Here is a 14,577-nt window from a genome sequence, read left to right on the forward strand (position 1 = left end):
TTCGGCAGTAATCCATCATGAGAACTTCAGCCAGCTTGCATCAGCGAAACGCGAGTCGGGGCGAGTGGGTGTGCGACAAGCCTGTGGCGACCCGTAGACAACACATGATTTCACGACATCTAATTCTTTCTAGACCTAGTAGAGTATGTATGTTCTGTATCCACACGTCTCAAGAAGCATAAGCATATACGTCGCACAAAAATTGTTTTGATAGTTCCCAGATAGCATGATAGTGTGCCGCAAGTTACCTGTAATAAGTTGTCTTGCATGTGTGTACCGCAGAAGCTCCAATCCCAAAGGTGTTCACAATACATCAGTCTGACAAGAGTGCCACAATAAAGTTGAAAAATGCTATGAACGATGGGAGCAATTCTACAGCCAGAAACACCGAGAAAAAATCTGTTTAATTACTTATGTCTTGAGAAGGAACATATTCAGGCGAGTGTAACTAATGTTGGAAGATGTAGATATTATTTCAGCAAACTAAATCCTTATTATTGAGATATGATATAGTTCTCTCTCCTCACGCTTCATCAGCTCTTGATTCAACCATTTTTACACTCCATTTTGGTAATAGCACTCGACTCACTCAGCACGTAATAAAAAAAACCTCCTCTTTTTAGAAAAATAATCTCATCAATGAACTCAGTGCCAACCGGTGTAGCAAATTGATGCATAAAATCGCTTATTACTAGTTGTAAAATTGTAATTCTTTACTTTGAGGGGTGGTAAAACAATAATTTGTGGAATGAAATATAGAAGAAAAATCGATATACGTAATGTGCTTGTTTGGCCAAACAATATTGTCTCCACCTAGTGGGAAACACTACTTATCGATTGATGCTTTGGAACCATTTAAAATATTGAGCTAAATTTGTTTACTTTGGCTTCAAAATGAAATGTCGTATGTCTAGAGGAACTGAAGTTGAGAGATGTAAATCCAGATCATCATGACATGATATGGTTGCCTCCCCTGACAGGCTTGCACTTTGGCAATTCCAACTTTTCTGCCTTTTTCTTATAACATCCAAATCTTTCCTGACCTAGTATGGTGCATGTGTCCTCTTTATTCACATGTCTCAAGCAGCATATACGTAGTACAAAATTTGTTTGATAGATCCGTGATGTAGCATGATAGTGTACCCTAAGTTACCTATAATTAGTTGTCTTGCATGTATGTACCACAGGAGCTCCAAGCTCAAAGGTGTTCACAATCACAATACATCAGATGAGACACGTATATGCCTCACCATAAAGTTGACAAGGCCATTGAACGATGGAGCAATTTTGCACTGTTGTAAACACGAGACAAAATTTGCTTAATTACTTTTGTCTTGAGAAGGAACATGTTCAAGCAAGTGGACCTAAAGTTGGAAGATGTAGATATTGAGTCAGAAAATTAAATCCAGATCATTGATATTTGACATGATATTCTCTCCTTGTGAATTTAGAGCTCTTGAATCTACCTTTTTTGAGACTTGTTTTTTATAATAGTGACCCACTCACTCAACACGCAATTAACCCCTTCCTATTTTTTTAAATAACCTTGTCCTCATTCAGCAATCAACTTAGTGCCTAAGGTTGGAAAATTGACGCATTAATTCTTTTACTACAGGTAAAATCGTAATATGGAGAAACAAATTCATAAAATGCAATAATTATATGTAATGTGGTTGTTGGCCCCAACAATAATTGGCGCCATGTGGTAAAGTCTATTTATTGATGGATGCTTTTGGACCATTGCAAATGTGGACCAAAAATCTGTTCACTTTGGCTTTACGACAAACCATGTTCTGTCGAGAGGAACTGAAGTTGATAGATGTAAGTCCAGATTATACAAACATGGTATGGCTGAGTTCTCTCACACTACAGTAACTCCAAGTAATGCCTTTTTGGTACTCAATTTCTGTAAATGCACACCACTCATAAACACAAAGTTGACGCTCTCATCTTTTTCGAGAAACATAAAGCCCACTCCCCTTCCTCCCTCGCACTACTACCGACACACAGCAAAATGACCTCTAAATATTTTGCCAATTTTTATAAACAATAAGTCGGTCCAAAGTTAGTACATTTTATCACGTGACAATTATAAAATGGTGGGGGGGGGGGGGTGAGATCCTCAATGGAAACCTAAATATAAGTAAGGTTACCAAATATTGTAGGTGTTCTTTCGACAGAAATACCAATGAGGTTCATGTTTCGAGGCAAGGTTATATTCATTCTAACATCACACTCTCCATTGAATCTATGTAAAGCGGCTGAGTATTTCGGTAGAATTACAATAAGTTCACAGATTTATTCTCATGTTAAAACTGAATGTTGTGACTAATTGCTCAACGTTAGAACACGAACTTATATAGCCACCAACGCACAAGGTACGACCATGGTTTTAAAGGTGTGTTGCGGTAGATTGATGACAGGATTTGTGTTTTACTACAAGGTATGTGCTCTGTTGGGTTAGACACTCGTTACCCTCCTAATAACAATCCTAGTGTCAAATAATAGATGTAGTAAAGAAATATATTGTAGGTAATTTAAATGGTGGTAAATTTCATTATGGGGCTCTTCCCAAGGAAAGAAACACTATCAAATTACTAAAAGTATATTTTAGAAGAAGTAGAGAAGGGTGTGATCGGTCTGTAGTGGTGGCCATCACCGGGGTCGACTATATGCTCAATGCTAGTGAGGTAGGAGCCGACACCGCCTTGCCCTACGAGGAATGCTTCTGAGAATTTTGTTATACCAACTAGGGTAAATTTGTCCATGAAACAAAAATGCTTTGAATGTTTTGCAAGTACATCATGCATGCACTCCCTGAGAGATGTATGAGTTTCGAAGGATTTGGTTCAATTGTTGGTATTGTCACAAACTGTACAAATGAAGTGAGAGCAGTGTGTGTGTGTGGGGGGGGGGGGGGGGGGGGGCACAGTGTTAGTCTCTCCACTTGTTGCCTGGAGGTCCTGGCTTCGAACTAGCCGCCTTGAAGGGTAACGTTGAAAAATTCCCTTCCCCTGACAAACCTTGTGCGTGAGATTTTAGCATTGGGTATGCCCTTTGTACAAATTAAGTGAGTCCGAAGTGAAATAATGCCAAAGTTGAGAATTGTCCCAAGAAAAAGTTAGCTCTTCTCTTAAATTTTATCTTTGTGTTTTCGTCAGGCCCAATTTTTGTATAACTTGATTTCTTATCCTTTCGTGAATGGTTACCTTTGATATATGTATATCTAATTCTGGAGTGTCTAGTGTATCAAATGTGGGTTGTACTTGACAAGATACAAAACAGAGAGGAAAATCCTTTGAGAAGAGTCTAAGCATTTTGTTATAAGTACTGATAGTTCTCTCCATATATATCCCATATGTTCTTATGGAAGACCAATTACTTGATCGTACGGCCATATCCCAACAACATTTGCCACAACTGCAAAAGCCAGTAAATACACAGTGCTTTTGTATGTTAGAATCAGATGGTTAACAATAGCAATATACTTTTGACGTGTTATGAGCTTATGTCTCCATTCACGTGTAACGAGGCATGCGTACATTCAGAGAGAGTGTTACACCACACAGTTTGCATGCTGCTTAGAGAACAATTCCAGTTAAGTTGTTACAGTAGCTGGACCTGAACGGTGGTATAAGCTGCACAGTTTTGTACTTTTCCTAACTCTGGAGCAAAAACTGTTTGGCTTTGAGATGACGAAACAAATAATTGCTTTTCTGGCAAGGACTAAGAAGAGAATTCACAAAAAAAAAAAAGGTCAGACAAGAGAAGGATGAATGCATCATGCGCAAAAGCTATGTGTCAACCGTAGGGGTGAAGTAGTAGCGCCCTAGCCCATTTAGCTGTGTCGATCAATGGTTTTGCTCGCGCCACGTCTGGTCCCTACGTTCATTGGTTCAGGCGCCTTTTTTTTGGTTTTCTTTGTTTTTCTCAGGTTTTGTTTGATTTTTTCTTCATAATTTTTTCGGGTTTTCTTTGTTTTACGACAATTTTCATTGATTTTTTTCTTTACTTACTTCGGTTTTTTCTATTATTCTTCTATTTTTTATTTTTTTTCATCTTTGTACTTTGATAATCTTTGTTTTTTTAGTTTCTACGTTTTCCTTTTTATTTTTTGTCGGTTTTCTTCGACTTTCGTTTTTCAAACATGTCTACTTCTTTTTTCCTTTATGCAGCACATGCCTACTTTTGTACATTTTTTGTAAACATGTCAATTTTTTATAAATGAACAATTTCTATAGACATCTTTATTTTATTTTTTCAAAAACCATGTTTTGAATATGTTTTTATATACATTTTTCAAATACATGTTGAAAAATATATCAAATGGTAAAAAAACTTTAATATACATGTTGAAAAGCATACATTTTTCGTAAAATGAATAAACATGTTTTGAAAATTTCATGAACACAATTTTGATTTTTGAAACTTGTGAAGATTTATTTAAATGCAATGTATATTTTTCTGGCTATACGTAAAAGTTTGTTTCAATTTCACAAACTTTTTTTTCCACATTGTATATATATTTTTAAGTGCCACATACATTTTTTTTGAATGTGTGATATTTTTTTAATATGACAAAATCCATACACATGATTAACATTTTTACATACACATGCTAATTTTTTTTTCATTCATGCTATACAATTTTTGTATACATCAAAAATATTTGTCCATACAGGTATAACAATTCTTGAATGTGAGATTAATTTAAAAACAAATGTCCAAAATGTTTTCTTATATATATATATATATATATATAATATTACAAAATAAAGAAAAGTAAAAAATGGAACATATTAACATGAAGGCAAAAAAACACAAAAAAGTTAGCATGATGTTGCAAGTAGTTACTAGGCCGGCCCAGTTCAGGCTACCTGCTGGTGAGCCATGCGTCGGCCTTGCTTCTGGCGGCATGTAGCCAAAAGTGCGTACATTTACTCTACGAGGACGAAAAAAACACGCTTGGGCTGCCGCCCGGATTTGTGTTTCCGAGAAGCACAACTCCCAGAAGTAAATTTGTGTTTTCATGAGAAGCAAATACGTGCTTCCTGTAGAAGCACTGCTTTTTTCGGACAAGTAAGGACGAACATCTCATGAAAGCAAATATGTGCCTACATGAGGTGCAAATTTGTGCTTCTTGTAGAAGCACAATTTTTTACCACGCAGAAAAGATCTACAAAATCTAGGGAAAGCCGGTCAAAAACCAAAAGCTAAAGAAACCTGAAAAAATCTCATCAAAACCCCGAAAACACGTATGAAAATAATAATAATAAAACAAAATCCAGAGGGAGCCCAGCACGCGACATATGCGGTGGCTGGATGAACCAGTTGGGTGCTAAACTTCAATTAGTTGCTATCTACATCGAACTCTCTTTCTGGGAAGGGATATGTCTTGCTTCTAGTCAGACCAAATGAGTCTCGTACCAAGGGCGATGTCCTGTCACAACTATTATGCTGGCTCAATTATCTTTTTCAGGTTAGTAGCTTTTTCTTTTCTGATTACTCAATTCTGGTTTCATTTTTTTTATTTTGGTCATATTTTAAAAAATATTCCCAGTACACATAGTTTAAAAATTGAAATGAATAAAAAATCAAAACCATGATTTTGAAAATGTTAACGTAGTGTAAAAAATTTTGTTAGCAAAGATAAACAATATATTGATCACATTCAAGAAAATGTTTATGACATTTAAAATATGCACACGTGTTCCAATAAATTGTATATGCCATTTAAATATGTGTATACAATTCAAAATAAATATCTTTGTAATGCAAAAAATATATCTTTTTTGCGAATGAATGCAAAAAATATATCTGACCATTCGCAACATGTACTTTACATTTAAAAATGTTCATGAGTTTCAGAGAAAAAGGTTCTCGAAATTTAAATATGTATATATACAGTGTAAACAATGTTCGCATAGTCTAATAAAAATGTTTCATATCAGTTAAAATAATTTTTGTATGTTGAATTGGAAAATAATTGTTAATACTGTATTTGAAAAAAAATTCAATGTGTATAAAAAGTGTTTTAGATGTACACAGAAAATGTACATAATATGTTCACAAATGTAGACATGTATTTAAAAAGATGTTCAAAACATGTATTTCACAAAAATGTTAATCATGTATTTGAAAAATATTCATTGCACAAAATATTTTTTCCTGATGTACACGAAAAATTCACAATCTGTATTCAAAAGTGCACATGTACTGAAAAAGAAGATGTTCAAACATGCTTTTGGAAAAAAAATTAACACGTATTTGGAAAATAATCAGTGTGTATAAAAAATTATGTAGTACATATGAAAAAAGAAGTCATTGTTAGTACTATTAGTGGATCATGCGCAAACCATCATGTGGTTGGATGGTTAGGTGGACAGTGGTATACCAGCCCACCAGGGTTTAAGTCTTGATATGCCGTCTCAGTCTCTCAGAGGTGGTCATAGGGATAGGGGTGCGTATGTGCGTTCATAGGGGTAAGTGTATCCGTGTATATCTGAGCGCTTGCGTCTGCATTGCGTTAAAAAAACATTGGATCATGCAATATTCATGACTCTTATTTGTTTAGGCAGTCTAAAATTTCTCAGGTAGTAATATACTACTTCTAATACTAGTACGATATCGGGTTTTGCAGACGACATTTTGTACATGGGTCCGCGGCGGTTTGTCATCCCGCCTGAAAACATGTGTTGCTAATACTGAGCATAGCGAAAGTGGTTTCGAAACCACCTCTAATTTCTTACCGACGTGAGGGGTTTCGCGTGCACAACTACCTCCAACTTCTGTAAAACCACAAGCGGCTTCCAATATATAACCACCTAAAGTAATCATTTGAAGCGGCTTTCTGGATAGAAGCTCATGTAATCTAGTAGTTGAAGCAGCATTCTGGATAGAAGCTCATATAGTATAGTAAAAAAATTACCAAAGCATTTTGTTGCAATTCAAATGCCAGAAAAGATCACATGTACATCTAACGAGGCATAAATATTCTCATTAATCGCAGAAGTAAATTACATCACATAATACATTAAAATATGCCGACCAATTTTACATTGTTTATATCCCAGATAACAAACTAGAGAGAACCGAGGACATAGATCTAAACTACTCATAATATTGAGTAGTTTACTTGTCACACCTCATACCTAAATGCAGGCCGCACTATAGCAAGGAGATGGCCAGAATGATTATCTCACTACTCTGTATCCAACTTTCCAATCCAATCACCAATGGAACAAGTCCTGATGAAACCCGTCGATGCTTACACCAATAGGTAAATTTGTAGCGGCCCCGGTTATCTTTAGTGCAATGTAACCAAAATATAACTGTTCATAGAACAAAAATTGTCAAGAATTAATATAATATTGATTTAATAAATGCATGTTATTAAGAATATCATATCTAAGTTCAATTCATTGCAATTGCAATGGCTGGGGTGTGGACCTATGCGGCCTATATTGACACAAAACCTACTACGGAGTAACCGCCCATTCATTTTGTGCAATGCAATGCAATGGAAAACATGGTTAACTTATTTGAATTCAAATGCGAGAAAACTTAGTTATGCATAAGTGAAAGAACACGCGGTGCCCCCATCTTTAGTTTTGGTAATTCATGACAATCTCTATGGACTAATGGTTGCCTTGAGTTATATTTGAAGGATTTGTCGATAGGAATTTCTTGATGTCCATGTGTTGATTTCAAGGAGTTTATGTGTTGACCAATGCTATTCAAGGAATTATCTAAAGATTGGTCATGTGAGAGGTTGATCGAGACTAAGTCAAAGTGTGAATCAAGTTGATCAACACACAAAGTGTACCAGATGTACCGAGAGGGATCAAATGATCCCATGGTTTGGTAAGCATTGTCCATTACGCTTTGTGTGTCGGCGTCCTGGGAACGGGGGTGCCCAGACTTGCCTACCTGCGGCCCCTGGCGTGGCTCCATCAACGGCCCAGTACGGCCTAGCTTCGGCAGCAACAACTCAAGACCCTCGCGAGGGGCCAAGCCTCACGAGGCGGACGACACCAAGACCTCCTTGGCGGCAGCCTCTCTAGGCTGGCTCCCGAGGAGTAGAGATATCTATGCGTCGCGAGGTTCACACGACGTGAGCCATGACGACCAAGGCCAGGCGGGCGCCAGCGGGCGCAGTGTACCAGTTTCCTCTTTGGTGCTAAGGAGGTAAGCGCAGGCGCGGAGTCCCGAGGAATCAAGCAAAGGTTTCCATTCCGATGCAACGAGACCAAGACCGCCAGGACGGCAGGACGGAGGTCATCGCGGAGCCCACTGCAGCGTCACCACCAGAGCCTTTGGCAGGTGAAGACTACTTTTGTGAGGATAGCTTGTACTAGTTGTCTCCCTTCAAATTTGGACGTTGTGGGATCCCTTCCCGCCTACATTTGGGAAGAGGACCAAGGCCACTATAAATAGGACTTAGCCACCACCATAGCGAGGCATCTTGGATCGGATCCATTCCACCCCGACCACCTCACCAGCTCATCGAGCTCAAGACCATCTCACCGCCCGAGGCTGTTCCACCACTGTACTAGTTCAACCTCAGCCCCTCGAGGCAATCCACCACAAAGCTGGAGTAGGGTATTACACCGCAAGGTGGCCCGAACCAGGATAAATCCCTATGTCTCGTGTTCTTTGGGTTAGTCGAGCTAGGCCGTGGAATCGTTGAGCGGGCAGACTGTGAGGAGAGAGTTCTTCGTGCGCAGCCCAGAGTTCGAACCTCTCAAGGGTCTGCGGAACCCCGAATCCGAGATTTGGCACACTAGGTAGGGGTGCGTCGAAGCCTCTTTTCCGTCGGTCGCCGCACCGCCGCTCCACCGCTTCCATGGCTGATACCCGTCGAGCCCGTGCTGAGCACCGAGCCGCTCTCGCCCTCGCGTCGCCCAGACGGTGCCAGTCGGCGGGCCACCCCATCGTTCTCCGTCACCCGCCGTCAACGCCGCCACCGGCCCAGCGGGGAATGAGCAGCAAGCTTCGTCGCTGCACCCCTCCGTGCGGAGGGACGGACGCACCGCCACCCCATCGCTGACCCCGGCCGGCTCATCGTCCCACGCTCGTCACGGGCCCGCGGACATGCAGGCTGTGCTACTCATGGCGCGCGGGCTCCTGCGCTATCGCCCTATCGACGACCTCTACGAGGACTGGCTGGACCGCATCACCGAGCTCGTCAGTGCCGCTGGGGGCTCTCCTGCACCGTCCCTCTCCCTACCTCACCCGCTTCCCGTTGCGGGCGACGTAGCCCATGGAGCGCCCCCACCACCACCCCCCCCCCCCCCCGCGTCAAAATGTCGTGGTGGTGGCGTCCGCGATGTCAAGATGAAGGAGGAGCTCGCCATACACGAGGACCTCTGCACGGCCCTCGAGATGTTCAACATGGCGACCAAGTGCGCGAGAGCTGAGGAAGGGCGCCTCTCCCTCCTCGAGCTTCCAGCTGCCGACACGGAAGACAAGAAGGCCAAGACCAAGGATGTGAAGCACAAGGGGGCGACCGTGCTTGCGGCCGAGCCAGAGATGAAGTGCGGCTGCGACCACCTAGAGTCATCCAAGGCCAGCCGCCCGTTCTGCGCCTTCCACAATGTACACAGCCACAACACCAATGACTGTCAAGAGCTCAGGGCCATCCGCGACGGGCGCTTCAGTCGACGCCCCGAGCGCAATGACCGAGGTTATGGCCGCGGAGGAGGCAGAAGTGGAGGGTGCTGGGACGACCGCGGCCCCCGCCAGGAGTGGCGCGACCAGCCTCGCGAGGACCCCTGGCAAGTCCAGCCTCGGAGGGCGCCTGGAGAGATCAACCTCGTGAGGACCGTCCTCAGGGCAATGCCGGGCTCCCTGCCACCACCACCAAGGAGGAACGAAGACCACCACCAGGACGAGGGGGCTGGGGGTTTCTAGGAACCTCACGCCACCGCCTGCATCTTGGGCGGCGCTCAGGCCCCAGCCTCCCAGCGCATCTTCAAGCAGTTCGCTCGTGAGGTGAACGCGGCCCTCTGTGGCACCCCGGCTCAGAGCGACCGGTTTACCCTGCATTGCCAGCCCAGAGATCATGTCTTCTGGAAACACACAACATATTGGTACAGAAAACAACCGCTTTATTGATGCTAGCGGAAGAGAGTTCATATTACAATAGTGGTCGAGGCCAAGCGGCACACTCGGTGCGGCGGAACAATATGTACATTATTTAGTGAACATAAAAGGGCCTCGACTCGAACAACTACGTGGCAGCAGAATAACATCGTAGCGGAAGCTCCATATCACAGGGACACTGATGTGGACACGATCTAGACTCGAACAGCGCTCCTTTCCAACGAGACTTTCCTGAAATCTGGCATAACACGCCAGGTCAGTACATTGAATGTACTTGCAAACTCACAACAAGCATAATCATACTGACAAACAATATCATGATATTTAAACAATTATTAATAATGCAACATTATATGTCAACATGCTGTGATCAAGCCCGAACGTCCCTCAGGACAGCTTACCAACTGTGATCATCTCTGGACCACAAACACACCACCATAGTGGTCTTTCTCAAGAACAACTCGTGATCCTTACGGCGATCACAACCACGACCATCATTTGGTCCCAAATACCTCGATGGCCTTTCTGCCATCCATTGACAATGCAAAGTTCATAGCTTAGTGTGCAATTTTTATTAAACGTTGACTCATGGTGGGACCTAGTACTAGGTGTCCGTGACCGTGGACTCGGCTATCGATAGATTATACACTCTGCAGAGGTAGCACACTGTACCCACACCACGGAACCCATGGCCTCGCATTCCCATTCGGGTGGACCAACCGCATTCCAACAAAACCCCTCCATTGCCACAGCACTCTCCCGGCCACTCCGACCCAAATCCCCAACGGGCTGGTCCTGGGTGGCCCCATGTCTACCAAAGACACCCCGACCACCGTCGTGGTCAAAGCACTCCCACTCGGGGACTCGGTACCATAATCTCATCAATGAGCACACAAGATTATGTGTGCTTACCGGGCCAGGGCAAGCACGACATAATCTTCCCTAGATGGAGGCACCGACCAGAGGCCGTGTCAATGGACCGAATCAAGGCCTCCCATAAGGCAAATGTGGTTGCACTAGAAAGAAACTCGATTTAGCGGCACCATGACCCAGTCAACGGTATATTCAAGTTGAATTATATTCAGGATTAATCTTTAAACTAAAAATGACCGGTGTCATAGCATGCCATGAAATGCAAAACAACACATGCATCACATATTGATAAAAATGACCGACGTCATCCATATGCACACCAAGCATAAACGTCACCAACTCATATTACTCTACTTGCTCAAAATGACTCACAACTTAACCAAAATATTTTGCAACAAGTTTTATTAATTTCCTACGCAAGAAAGTAACTCCGATAAATCTTTCATATGCTTGATCAAAAGATATCATTATCAACAACTCTTAATTTTTTTATCACTAAGTTGGGTTCAAACATTCTGTAAGACAAGTAATATGATTAAACAAGTATTAACAGAATATTTTCTAACAAATTTTTATCAATATAAGAATGCAAACACAAAGCTTTACATAATTACTAACATGCATAACAAAATAATTTCTAACATCACCTCAAATAAATTTTAACTTGCTTTACTAGTTTCAACTATTCTGTAAATCAAGCATAACAACTGACCAATACTTAACAGAATATAAATAATTCGATAATTATTTACATGCATGGGTTAATCATTTCATTTAAGTGAGAAAATCACAAATATTGAAATGGCATCATAAAAATGTTGCTGTGGCTTGCCTTAGTACAGATGAGGTTCACAAGCCTCCTGGTGATCCTCAAGACAAGCCTCATCTTCTGAAAATAATTTTAAACACAAAAAGAGAATATCAAGAACACTTCTGAAATTTACCAGAAATTCTAAACAGCTCAGAAAAATCATATCTTTGGTGAGCTGTTAGATTTCCTTTCAAATAACACAATGCAAAAAGAATCATCTCATTTGGAATTATGTTTAAAAAGTTAAAATTGTTTGAAGCTCTCTGGAATATAAATGAATTTGAATAAAAAGAAACAGCTGGGGGGGGTGACGTCGAAGGCGTAAAGCCCAGGGGCGCCAAACGATTACTGAGTGGCTGACTAGCGGGCCCCGCTAGTCAGGTGGGGGAAGAGGGAGAGAGAAACAGAGAGGGCCGCGGCTTCGCCGGAGCTCTCGCCGGCGACGAGGGCTCCTTGGCCCAAACGAGAGGGAGGGATGGTAAGAGGAGGTCGAGGCGCACCTGCCCGTACCCGTAGCGTGGCTAGGGGTGGTCGGACGGCGTCGGAATCTAGCTCGTGAGTGGAGGCAGAACGAGGAGGTCGTCAGAGTTGAGGAAGACGACGAGCAGAGGCCGCTCCAGGGGCTCCAAGCGGGCGAGACAGCCTCACCGGAGAGAGGCGGAGGCCCTGGAGAGGTCGCCCAGGCCTGGGAGGGGCTGGAGCTACCGCGGCGACCAGAGGGGATCGCCTGCGAGGTCGAGCTCGGGGACGGCGGCCCGAGGCCTGCCCGGCCGGGCGACGGCTTCCTACTTGACCGTGGAGTGTGTGTGAGTGCTGGAGGATGCTCAAGAAGGTTGGGGAGGGGCTCTATTTATAGGCGAGCGGCGAGGGTGCTTCGGGCTCCGCCGGTGGACACCTGTCCACGGCGCCCGGCGACGAGCGGCGTCAGTGAGAGGGGGAGAAGGCGACGGAGGTCACGCGGCCACTGTGGGCGAGCGGAGACGAGCACAGGATCAAGGGGGGTGACGACGAGCACAGTGCGCCCGCACTGTTGGGCTGGCCGGACCTTGCCCGTGCTCGCTGCGGCGAGCTCCGGCGTCGGCGAGTGCCAGGGTGGAGTTAAGGACGTCGAGACGATGATGGTGGCGAGGTTTGGCATGGTTGGGCAGGCGGGGGAAGCAAGCACGCGCGAATAGAGCGTTCGGCGGCACCCAGAGCACGTCGACACGCATGCCTGGCATCGTGGACACGCGTGGTCACCGCGCGAACTCTCTCCTCCGGCCAGCCTTCGTCCAAAAATCATGTCTGGCATGTTGTTCGTGGTAGTTTTGAAGTTCACCACGGTTTGGTTTGGATCCAGGTGTAGTAGAGAAGATTTTACAAGCCAGGTAAGTTTCTGGTCAGTAACTTTGTGATATTACTGTGGTCAAATGGCTGGGAGTTTGGGGCTGTGCTTTGGAGGCTAGTAATAAGTTACTAAGGTAAAGATGCACAAGAAAGTTCAGGTCAAATGGATCAAGTAAAATGGTAGTTGCTGTAGAAACCACCATTTCTGTCCAGAACAGAAAAGATTTTCTGTAGCAAAAATATTCCAAAAAGTGATGAAATATTTTTGCTCAGGGAGGTGCCCTAGGGTCCCTAGAATATTTGTGAATTATCTTACAATTTTCCGAGCCATAAAAAATAGGGTTGCCTTGAAGCAAACAGATCTGGCTTAGGGTTTTTGAGAGAAAATGAATATTTTTCATTTAAGAAAAATATTCCAAAGGTTATTTTGTGGTGGATCAGAAGTGAAGTGATGGTTTGGGAGAGAAGTGAACACTTGGGTGAAAGCCAAGGATGCCCAAGTGTTTAAGTCCAAATGAAAAGATTCAGAAACTCCAAGTTTCAAAAACTTTCAAATGAAATTTCAAGCAAATAAGAAAGGGCAAAAACCAGGCTGTCACAAACCTCCCCCACTTAGAATGAATCTCGTCCTCGAGATTCGGTTGCTTGGGAAAACCACTCTGGATACTGACTCTTAAGGAACTCTTCCTGCTCCCAAGTTGCTTCTGACTCGGTGTGATGCTCCCACTGAACTTTGAAAAAATTTCTGACTTTGCTGCGAGTGACCCTTTCCACTTGATCCAAAATTTTGGACGGTTTTTCTCCATGAGTTAAATCCTTTGCCAATTCTATCTCAGCCATTGCAGTCCTTTTCTCAGGCGGGGATATGCATCGTCTCAATTGCGAAACATGAAACACATTATGTATTTCTGACAACTCCGGGGGTAGTTCCAGTTGGTATGCAACCGTACCTACTCGAGACATAATTGGGAATGGACCAATGAATCTGGGTGCCAGCTTTCCACGAGTCTGAAATCGCTTAACTCCTTTCATAGGAGTGACTCGGAGGTACACATGTTCTCCGGGTTCAAAACTGACCTGCCGGTGCTTTGCATCATAATAACTCTTTCGACGGGATTTGGCCAATTGCAGTCGGTCTCTGATTTCCCTGACTTGTTTCTCGGCTTCCATCATGAGATCGGTTCCGAAGATATGGCTATCTCCAGCTTGAGACCAATTTAGAGGAGTGCGACACTTACGACCATATAGAGCTTCATAGGGTGACGTCTTTAGACTGGTCTGGAAACTGTTGTTATACGAGAACTCGGCGTATGGCAAGCAATCTTCCCAGTTCGCCCCGTTGGCTAGCACACAGGCTTGCAACATATCTTCGAGTATTTGATTTACTCGCTCTGTTTGACCGTCCGTCTGGGGTGATAAGCAGTACTATATTTTAGTGCTGTCCCCAAGGCTTGATGGAGGCG

The sequence above is a fragment of the Aegilops tauschii genome, chromosome 7 (assembly GCF_002575655.3).
Source record: "Aegilops tauschii subsp. strangulata cultivar AL8/78 chromosome 7, Aet v6.0, whole genome shotgun sequence".
Classification (NCBI taxonomy): domain Eukaryota; kingdom Viridiplantae; phylum Streptophyta; class Magnoliopsida; order Poales; family Poaceae; genus Aegilops; species Aegilops tauschii.